At 34.2% G+C, this 12,022-nt stretch overlaps 1 protein-coding gene across 4 annotated transcripts in view; it reads right to left on the minus strand.

The window, feature by feature from the left end:
* Nucleotides 1-1,776: 1,776 nt before the first annotated feature.
* Nucleotides 1,777-12,022, minus strand: part of CPSF6 (cleavage and polyadenylation specific factor 6) — a gene marked incomplete at its 3' end in the record, with an annotated part of 64,407 nt that continues 54,161 nt past the window's right edge. For 2 of the 4 annotated variants that reach the window (XM_084616728.1, XM_084616727.1), the window contains one exon: nt 1,778-7,016. Of the gene's footprint in view, nt 7,017-12,022 lie in introns of all 4 variants that reach the window. The other 2 variants (XM_084616725.1, XM_084616729.1) reach the window with 2 other exon arrangements.

The following is a 12,022-nucleotide window of genomic DNA, read 5'->3' on the forward strand; positions in this document are numbered from 1 at the left end:
TGATGGCAGGGTTGGGGGACAGGATTGGTTTAAATGGGAGAGAATTAACTGTTGGGCAGGAGGATAGGAAATGTGGGGTGAAGAGACCCTCCCTCACACAGCACTGGAAGCAGCTCTCTTCCCCAAGGCTGAGCTGCTTAGAGCAGCAGGAAGAGACAAGAGGAAGTGAGAGGCAATTGCTCTTCTGGGCCTGGTGCTGCATAGCTCAACAGTGGCAACAAGTGGGGAAGGAATCTCCTGTTTGAGATGTGGTGAGAGCTCAGTTGACTGTGACCAGTCAGGTGCAATCTTGCTCCTCCCAGGCTCTGGCCCTTTTGAAGTGTAGCACCTGCAGGATGGATGCCTTAGAGGAGGAGGGAGCTGCAGACGGGAGGAAAAGATCTTCTGGGCCTTATGTTTGATACTTCTGGTTTAAACTAATTGTTTCTCTAGATGCAGGTTAGGAGGAGAAACATCCTCCTTGAACTGTTTGCCTCCCATTGGATTCTCTTATATAAATCAGACAGAAGTAGCACAAGCCTACTCCTAGCAGAGCTAGCTTGAATGTTTCAATTTGGCTTTTGCGACCAGATGACCCATTATACTTGGACCTCTGCAGTCAGAAGAGTTATGTTCATTCATTTCATTATGACCTATGTGGAGCTGTAAGCATGAATAAAGTTAAGTAACTCATGTGTTTCTGAATGTTTCTTTCCTGTACATGGCATCACAGTATTGCCAACCTCAGGCATTCAATCAGAACAAAACAAAAAAAAAACCTTGGAGCTCATTTTATTTGCCTTCTGAGCCTTTGGGGTACATTCAGGTCACATTTTTAACCTTTTCTCTGCAACCATGAGAGCTGGAATTTTTGTTTTTTCTAAACGAAAGCTGAGATTCTCACATATGATTGCAGGAGAGGGGGTTTTAAGAAAAAAAACCAGGTATCATGAGACTAAACATAAAATCATGAAAGTTGGCAATGCTGCAAAGTGCAACTTTACGAGTGCTATATTAATTGAACCATGTCAAACACCACTTTCAGAGCAACCACTGCAAGCAAAAGACTCAATCTCAATTTTAATAACAGCTTTACTGTCCAACAGCAAAAACTATACACAGGGAACATCAATTCTTCCCCTTTCAATCTTTCCTGGGTTGACAAACTGGTAAACAGATCCTCAGCATTACAAAGGACAGGGTTTAGTTTGTTTAGAGTATGCCAGGTAGCAGAGATTTTTGCTCCAAACTACAGTATATGGCACACACAATTTTTGCTTTTGAATAATGTACGCTAATTTAAGGAAGAAAATGAACACACTGACAAAGATTTGCATAGCTTGCTTTGAAGTTCTCCTTTCTTCATCATCTGAAACGCAGTGAACCACAGGTTTTTTAAATGGTGAGAAAATGGGTGCTTTCCAGTATTAGAAATTACCAATATCAAATTGTCCTACTTAAGCTAATGAATGTTTCTCTCACTTTTCTTCTTCCAAAGTTGAGCAGAAAAGTGTTTGCTATTTTAAAAATAAGATGACAAAATTAAAAGGGCAACTGTTGGCCAAGCAATAAAAATATTTCTAGACAAGAATTTCGTCAATTTCCACACACAATATTACTGTTTATATTTGTCTGAATCTCTCAGCTGGATAGAATCTGACATGCAGAATGCTGTAAGAATGTTAGACGAAATAAAAATGACAAAGGGGTTTTTTTTTTTTTTAATAAAATTGAATTTTATTTCTTCATTACAAGGTAAACTAGCATTGCAGTTTAAGACCAACAAAAAGGTTGGACAGCAAATTGCTAAATAGTCTTCTAAAGGCTGGAAGAAAGGTAATTAAAAAAGAAAACCAGTGAAAAGTGAAAATTAATGCAAAATTCTAAGCATAACATGAAAAAGGAATGAGTTTTAAAGTTAATTTAGAATCCTAGGTGCCTTAATTGAAAATGTATTCAGAAATGCACCTTACCTTGCTGAGAAATCTAGGACTCCAGAAACTCAATACCTTATGACACTCTTTGGCCTGCTGGTATTAGGAAGCTGTTACTATTCATAAAAACCCTCTTTGAGTCAGGCATTCATACAGATACTAGATCAGTTTACAATTTGCAATGTAATAATTCTGCATTTCTATTAATACAAAAATTTCCAAGGTCACACTTTAAAATTATGTCTTGAACAATTGCACCTTTGAGTAGAATGGAGATCAGGGAGAACAACAGTACAGGAAGACCATATAAGGCTGAAGGAGTCATCAGTGCTAGTTACCCTTTGTAAATTTCCCAAAAAGGAATTTATTCTCCTTTCAAACACTACCTATTTTTTTTCAAGACATCAATAATAGTAAGCAAACTGAATTTGACATCACTTGTATTCAGAATGCATACCCCTTATTTTCTCAGCTTTATAGGATGTCATGGGAATGTATATATTTAATAACAACATGTGGCAACAACATGAACAGTTCAAAATCTTCTTTACACAAAATACACTAAACAAGGGGCTGTGGTGTCAACAAGCTCTATTAATTGGTTATATTACAATTCTATTAATGATGAATTCTATACATTTAAGATTATTCTATTTTACCATCATGTTTGGTTGGGAAATTTCAAATTAAATTTCTCCTTATTTCAATGAGATAAACTATAAATTTGACTACCTTCAGGTTAGCACCTGTAACAAAACTAGTTATGTTTCAGAAGATGGATAGAAAAACTTTAAAACATAGTTGGATCTACACCAGAACACAAATATCCACACTTAATAACTCGGGGTAAAGAAAGGACTCAAACCTCCAAATCTCAACTGGCCTCAAAGGTTCAAAACCTAGAGGGGCCCTTTATCATGTCTGATCCGATACAGGAAAAATCCTGAGAGAACATATGACCATGGATATTTCCATAAAAAAACAAACTTAGCTTTCGTTCAGCCTCTAAGCAGAGCCTAAAATGATCTGGATCTAAGATGACCCTTTAGACCATCCCTATTTTTTTTAAAAAAAAGAGCATTTTATCAATATTGTAAACATTATAGCATCTTTAATATGGAACTTTTCACCAGGAGTTATCCCACTGTAAAAAACAACCCCCTAAATTGTAGGAGATTAAAGGTTCTGAATAATGCACATTCAATCTTGCCTTGTATGCTAAAATCATTTTACTACACTAAAAGACATATAATATCACCTACTACCTGAATAATTTTGATCATCCTAAAAATTAATGCTGTTTCTTTCCAAAGTCAAAAGACACGTATTATAAGGAATGCTGCCTGCTACAGGAAAATCTGTATATTCTGATCACTATTTTTCTTCTATGAGAATATGAAGTTTTTATTTCTGAATTTCAGTGCAAAGGAATTTAGGGTCTTAAGTCTTTCAAATGTAAATGAAATATTAAACATACATTTTTTTAAATAATGCTATATGACACAGTGTACCTTAACTAGCATAAAGCCAGGGTTTTAAGGCCATAACCTAGTTTACACAAAACAGTGATAAAAAATTTATGCAAGGGGCCTAAGATTCCACAAATAAAAATAGCATTAAAAAAAGTCAGTACATTGTACATTGACAGAAATATGAGTAAGGAAAGGAAAAAAGAAATAAGGTATTTCTAAAAAGAATGCCATGTATTTTTACTAGAAACACAAATGACAAATATACACATTTAAATTAACCACATGCAGCTAGGGAAAACATTTACAAGGACTTGGGTATGCAACTAAGCATAATGAGATTGAAAAAAAATACAGCATTAAAAAAACCTACAAACCTCAATACGCTCAACAAAGAAACTAAAGCAGAATATCCACGCATAATCAACTTAAAGCCTAAATTTAATAATGTATCTTTTGTCTTACACATACAAATGCAATAGCCATTTGAGAGCCGAATTATACGTAATTTAAAAAAAAAATTGACAAATGCCTGTCTTGTGTAATACAATCTGAATTTAGGTTGTTGGCACATTAAAGAACAGAAAGGGAATGAGAACAAAAGGTGCATGTTTCCCCAATATATTCCACTGTTTTTCGGTCTGTAAAAACACCTTTTTCGAAAGCAGACTAACTTTCTTAGCTAACCTGACTATAATCTTATTTTTGTTGCTTTAAAAAAAAAATCCATTATTTCAGGTAACTGTTTAATCCTTTGGACAAGAGCCATATGATGTTAATTTAAAACGTTACTTATGAATGCCCACATACAAAATAGGAAGTACTTCCTAACAGACTATTTTGTCCTTTCACAAACAGAAGCAGATTAAATACAATTGGATACCAAAGAATGCTTCAATAGCAATCAACGCATCATCCAGGTGCAACATCACCTGCTGGTAAACTAACAAACTGACAACTCCTGAGAGAGCACAGAACATTTTCAGTACTGCTTAATAAACTGACGCATGATACAAATTCCATTGCAGATCTAATTACACACATGAAACGTAAAAGGGGACATATTCCTTTTTGGTGTCTGTAAGGGTTTTTGGATTATTTTTATATACACATGATCTTTTCACTTTAAACCAAAACAGATTTTACAAAAGTAAACCCACAATGAAAAGATAATCCATCTAATCACAAGACACATCAGAGCACTATCTAACCACTCAAACTATATACATATTGAGACTAGATAGAAATTAGGGGCCTCATCTATTAGGACCTTACCAACAAGCCAGACAGATTTCTATTAAAAGTTTAACTCTTATATTGGATATTTTGGTATCTCCATTGCTATCAATGGATGTCTCTACAGAAGGATGAGAAACCGAAAGAAATGATACCTAATGTGGAAAGAGTAACAGTATCATTCATCAGTTTCAAATAACTAAATTGAGCAAATCTTGGTTCCTGCTTATTTTAATTTTAGTCATGAAATTAAAAAATACTTCTTTTCTGGGTTTAAGCTTTCTAGCCATGTGGATACATTACTTACCTGCTGCCCCTTCGGTATTAGCTATTTCCCATGTAATAGGTATATGCAGGTTATTTCTTTCCTTAAATGTATTACAAGTAACAGTAAACAATGTTTGTCAACAAAGCTAAGAAATTACATCAAAACTAGTTAAAACCACCACCTATTCACAAAAACAGGGAAAAGTCATGTGACTTGTTTGATACAATGTTCACTATACAACGTTTTAAAAGTCAGTTTTCATTTTTAAACAGGGTTAAACATCTGAAATTCAAAAGCAAGTAGTTGGACAAACACCAATAATCCCATGCATGAGAACCTGAGGTACAGAATTTAAGCAATAAAAACGTGCAGAGGCATGTGGGCAAGTCCAATAGTATCAGCCTAGCTGCAGCAAATCTAGGGTGATGGTAGATGACAAAAATTAAATTAAGAGTCTCAGTGTTATGTAAAGCTTTTGCAGTCGCACAGGATAGAGGCCCCAGTTCAATAAAGCACGTAAGCATGTGTTTTCCTGAACAGGATCTTAATACTTAACATAAAATTAAGTTATAAAACAAACCAATGATTTGTTTTAAAGATTACCTTTTGAAGCCACTGAGGTTTTGAAACTTAGCTTAAAACATTAAAACATGCCCTGCAAGCTATCTGTATAAGAAGAAGTGGAAAACTTCTCAGACTAATCTATTAAAGGGACTCAAAGTATATTTTAAAGAATGAACATCCACACCAGTCTGGAAAAGCAAACTGTAAATTTGCTCAGTGTTATACACACTTCCTATTGTTCTAATTTATATCCTTCATAAAATTTAGAACAAATTCTAGTCATTTGAAATTTGCTTTAATTCTTTAGTTCAAGCTCTGATATTAAAATGTTTGAATTCCAACTTCCAATAAATTGTTTTTAGACAAGTTTGCAAAACCTCATGACTAAATCTATTTCACTTTTTGTTAAGGCAGTAAAGCATTCCCCACTAGTGCACATGGGATGTACAAGCGTACCTTCCCCCCTTTACACAGATATGTGGATAAACCCCAGTGTTAAGAAAATACCAAGCCCACTGGAATCCATATTATCTGAAAAAATGGAAACATCATGACTGGTTTCATCGGTCACATTTTTCTAATATACAGCTATGTACAGATTGCCTATGGCGTTGGAAAAACCTAAACAAACACAAACACAAAACCGTAAACAACTGCAGCTGTATTTCAAAAAGGCCAGCATTTTCCCAACATTAACAGTTTAAATGAAACTAATGTAAACTGTAGCATCTTAGTCCAGCTGCATGTTGTAGGAGACAGTTTTCAGTTTACTACAATCATCAACCTAGGATTTCCTCTCCCCAAAACAATGACAGACTATGTCAATCAAACTGCAGTTTTTACAATTTTACATGCCTTTCAGCAAATTCACAGGCCATCTATGTAAAAACTGCTAGAAAAGCAAATTATTAAAGCCTTTGTGTAATCACCTATTTGTATATCAAAATCAAGTGTGAAAGAGTGGCATTAGTATTTTTAAGTCACTGAACGCAAGATCAGGTTGATGCATATGCAAAAACTCTATTGCAATGCTTTTTAAAGACAGTATAAATGTTTTCATAGAATCATTATCTTTAAATATTGCTGAACACAAGACTTTCCCTGAGGTGTAAACATCAAATAACTTGAACAGCTTTACACATCAGCCCCATTAAAGAGTTTATTACAACACTACATCTACTGTAATCAAAGTGGTGCTGTATACAGACATTATCATATGAACATTTTTAACAAGAACAAACTACTATAAAAACAAGGATTTACTTGACTTTTTTCCAATTGCTTGCACATTATAATTGCCAAATGTATATAACCAGTAATAAAGTTGCAAAAGCTAGAAGTTTTAAATCACACAGGTTTCCCTCAAATAAAACAGTTAAGCAACATAAAAAAGTAAAATAGCTACTGGTTACCATGTATGCAGATTTGCTTTATTCAGATCTATTCCTGTTCATTTTATCCATGAATCCTTACAGGCTCAGTTCAATCACAAGAAGCAAACCGCTGGATAAGCATCTTTCCATGAAGAATGTTTCTTGTCTTTGCAAGGTGTTCCTCTTCCTTCAGCTGTAATGTGTCAAAATTTGTGATGTAGATTTTGCTAGTCCCCATAATACACAGAAAAATGTTGGCTTAACTATACATACACAAGTCGTGCACCTACTTCACCATAATGTAATCTAACACAAATAAAAGATATTGAAGCAGTAGCTACTTGTTTGGCTGAGAATTCTCAAAGTGTACAGTAATTGTTCTAGAACATCTATTTTTAATAAATATTAATAGTTGTACAAGAAAGGTGAAAAAAATGCAATTTAACTAAAATACCAAACCATAAGAAACAAATAGCTACTGTTCCGGTGAATGATGGAAACATTTATATAGAACATATCCTGAAGTATTCATACTGCAAGAGTCAGAAAGTACTTGGATGATGCTGCCAAAACCAGATTTGTTCTTTACATTTTTACCCACCCATTTACAGCAATTCTAAACTAGCTCTTTCACAATTAAATACTACACTAAATGTTTAATGAAGTGGGTGTTTTACAGATTAGTAATATATTTAACAGTGCACAATATTTTCTGCAATTTATCAGCTTGATGCCAATGTTACAAAATTTGGAAACTAAAATTAATAGGGGCTCCGGATTTTTTTTTTTAAAAAAGTACTGTCACAAAATTACAAAAACCCACTTTGTTTAAAAAAAAATACAATACAGATGAGAATTCAGGTTTCCCCACACAAAAACAAAACAAAAAACAAAACACCCTATGTCCTAGTTAGATTAAATTATTTCAGCAATCAATTTATCTAATAAAGGAACCAGAACAACCATTTAAATATAATTGTAGCGTTCACATAATACTTGGATGGTATAATTCCATTCACTGATGCTTCATTTAAAATTCCATTACAAAACAACTAGATAACTGTACGTTATCAGTAGGTCACAATTTCCACATTCAACAACTTCATGAGAATTTAAATCAAGTTGCTTAAAAGAACCCAACACATTAATCGGTCATTTAAAAAAACCCAGACATTTAGAGAAGCAATTTCATGAACACACACCAATGCACAGCTGTCATAAGGATTCTTGTACTACTAAAATGGTTCAAGATAATTAGGAGACAAACTTGTGTTGGATGGATAATAATTAATTAGTTGTCCTTCCTTCCCCCACAATGACTGGTAGTGTTTAATTTTTAAAAACAAAAACAAGTTATTATCTATACGCTACAGTCTGCATATAGCAGAATCACTGAAATTTGAACTAGTGCCTGGAAGACCTTTTCAAATCCATGAACTTTGCTATCAAGTGACAAATGTATTGACTAGTGACTTCCTTTGGGGATTCTCTCCTCCAAAAGAGATCAGATCCCCACAGCTGCTTTTAAAACTTGATTTTTCAATAGCAAAAATAGTACTAAGGTGTCACGTGCATGCAAAACAAACATTTGCAATTGAAAGCCAAGTTATTAATGCAAACAAGGGATCTCAATGTTTCAGAGGAGCAAATAAATAAATGACAGCTGCGAGACTGCATGTCAGAATTTGCTGCTCTTGCAGTACAATGCTATGTAGGAATAGTGGATCTTTCACAGCACCGCTACAGTGACAGTTAACAGATCCAAAAGCATAAATTTGATTTACAATACTAGCATAAAAAGTTTGAGCCCAATGGGAGAGTTTGCTAGATTTTCTAGAGTTCATAAAGAATCACAGGTACTTTTGAAGAACCTGTACCGGATCACCACTTTTTTATTTAGGGCTCTATGCAGATTTTAAGAGACTGTCAAGATTATACTGAAGCTAAATTACAAATTATGAAACATAAAACACTAAAATTCCCAAAACAGTTATAAATTCTCGTTCAAAAAAAAAAACAACAAAAAAAAACTGTCAACATATTCTGGCTAATTAGCAAACTTAGATTTAATACTTCCTACAGTAGGAAATAAATCTGTATGCATTAACATTTCAACGTTCTACTTAGTAGAATAATGAAGTACAAAACAGCTTATAAATAGGGTAAAATGCAAAAGGTTACATATTGAAATTTCTTTTTTGTTGACACCTTTTGGCAATACCACTTCTTTCCTTGTCTAAGAACTGCTTATTTCCATACCATAAAGAGCTTTCCAGTGTTCCTGTTAATAAAAACTGATTTTTTCCCCTAACATTTTAAATATCTTAATCTCAAGAACTTTGCTCACCTCTTAAGGTATTATATATATATTTATTTAAATTGCCAGTGTGGGGCTTTTTTTGTTTTTCATATACAAAATAAGATATCTTCATTTTCTAATATACATTTTTTTAACGTGGATCAACAGGTCCTTTTTTTTTTTATTTTTTTTTTTTGTGGAGCTTGCAGTAGCAGCTTGAAATATATACATATATTTTTAAAAACTTCTGCATGTCCACATAAGTATTTTAACAGCTATGAAATGAAAGTCTGAGAACTTCTATCATTATATTTAAAAGGTTTTATGTGCATATGCCCTTTAAATAAATGCAATACCCTAAACAAATGTATCCATTTCAAGGAACAATTACAGTCTATCACAGTATATTCACATTTGGGGCGGGGGAGGGCTGTGTGTGTAAAATACAGATTTATTCCACATACGAATAGTTCCTAACGTGTTCATGTACTGCAATAAAATTCTCCTTTTATCTTATTTTATACACAAACAAAAAAAAAAGTAATTACACAAAGGTCAAATCTTACAAAAATTCAGTTTCAAGGCTGAAATTCATTCCCCAACTCAACCCAGTGTCCATAATATTAAATACCTCCCAAAAGTGAGGTTATATTTTCCAGTAACACTTACATGCGACAGGGTGAGCAGAGAACAGTTTCAACCATGACTCTAAATTCATTTGCTCTTCTGTATTTAAGCCAGAAGAAATTCTATTAATTCAGTTCTGTTTATCATTAGTGTAAATGCTATTATTCTTTCACTACCCTTTTACATATGCTTCTTCACCTATTACTACTGTACTTACCTTACACCTTTGCTCAACCTTAATGTATACTTTAAGGTTAACACCAAAACCACCCCCACCCTACAAAAATAACTATTATGAAAGGAAAATATATTCCCAAACTCCAGTTTCATGTCACTATAAACCTTTTCTATTATCCCAGCTTGTCTGTTCTTTGAAAGTAACTGGTAACTTAGTTCATGAATGTGTTCAGCAGAGAGATTTGCATTTTCTAACAAATTTGCCTAACAAATTAGATTTTTAATGTTGCAGTGTTTTACCTACAATAAAACAGACTACTAAAAATATGACATCAATATATTGAAAGATATACCCTTTTACAGAATACAGAAAATTTTCATAAGGTTTCATTAAAAAATAAAATGCAATTTCTCTCTTTGGAAAGAAGAAACTAGGTTTTAGTTTACAAATTAAAAAGCTGTTAGGCAAGTATCTTTCACATTCAGGTATGAGGAAGACACAGAAAGGCAGAGCAAACTGCCACAGAGAAACATAAAAAGGGAAATATATGTTGGATTTTTTAAACAAACAATTTAGTTCTCAAACCACAGTAAGCAAAAGGAAAAAACCTAACCCAATTTATTCATTCATTGAACAATACTGAATCCAGCCAACCCTTTCACAGTTTTCAAATGTAAAGCAGCCACCTTAAAGATACATTTCTTGTGGAACTGCTTCACAATGCAAATTTCAGTCATAGATATTGACTGTACAACTGAGTGAAAAAGAGAGAATGCAAGGTGTAGGGAAGATGGAAATATAATGAATTCCAGGCCCATTAGTAGTCAACATAAGATTGGCAGGAAAATTACAGTAATGTGTGCAGACAAAAAAAAGATATCAGATACCAATAGGATTAAGAAACAGTATACAAAATTATACATTTGAAAACAGTTAGAAGGCAAGATTTTAGTTTTGCTTTTTAAAAAAAAAAAAAAAAATCGAACATGGATTTTATCAGAGCATCCCCGAAGGAGATGATGAAAGTGCAGAAATTCTGCAAAGGCACTGTAAACTTTTAAACGATAGAGGCAGTCGCAAATACAAAATAAATTTTATACAGCAAAAAGGCAGAGCATACCACTGAGGTACAGCTGCTCTTTTACACTCTCTCCTCCAGAATGAGTTTCATGAATTCAACCAAACGTACAAAAAGTATGATACCTCTTATGAGAAATGCTAGCTCCACAAAAAAGGGCCTATTGATGTTCATAGAATAACAAAAAAAGAGAAAGACATAATATTGCACATTCTATAGCTGTTGCCATCTTTTTCAGTTTCCAAATTAACATCATGTTTCCCCAAGTACAATATTTTTTAAAATAAGAGTCTAGGTGTATCTGAGAAAAATGGTAGCAATATCTCCAAGATTAACTATCACTGAAACAATGCCAAAAAGCTTAGTACAGTTAGGCACTGAACAGTACTACTGTATTGTCTGAGAGATGCTAATAGATATTAGCTTTAATTAAAGAACAATCAATATGCAAAATAAAACATATTTCCATTAATTGCAAGTTCTCAAAAACAGGCTCATTTATCTGACATTTAACAAGTGAAGTGGTTGTCAGTCTTATGAGCATTCAACTTTATTTTCCATGGAAAACAGGAATCTACCTTTAACAATGTATTATCAAGTACAATATTCTTCTACAAACACAGAAAGGACAAGTTTGTGATTTTTTTTTTTTTTTTAATATAAGCGACACTAATACTCAAGATCAGCGGTTCTCAAACTGTGGGTCAGGACCCCAAAGTGGGTCGCAACCCCTTTTTAATGGGTCGCCAGGGCTGGCATTAGACTTGCTGGGGCCCAAGACCGAAGCCCAAGCCCCATCACCCAGGGCCAAAGCCAAAGCCCAAGGGCTTCAGCCCTGGGTGATGGGGCTCACGTTACAGGCCCCCGCCTGGGGCTAAAACCTTTGGGCGTTGGCCTCCCTGCCTGTGGCGGTAGACTCAGGCTTTGGTCCCCCTCCTGGGTCATGCAGTAACTTTTGTTGTCAGAAGGGGGCCGCGGTACGATGAAGTTTGAGAACCCCTGCTCAAGATTATTTTA

The sequence above is a fragment of the Lepidochelys olivacea genome, assembly GCF_965140295.1.
Source record: "Lepidochelys olivacea isolate rLepOli2 genome assembly, chromosome: 1".
Taxonomy (NCBI): Eukaryota; Metazoa; Chordata; order Testudines; family Cheloniidae; genus Lepidochelys; species Lepidochelys olivacea.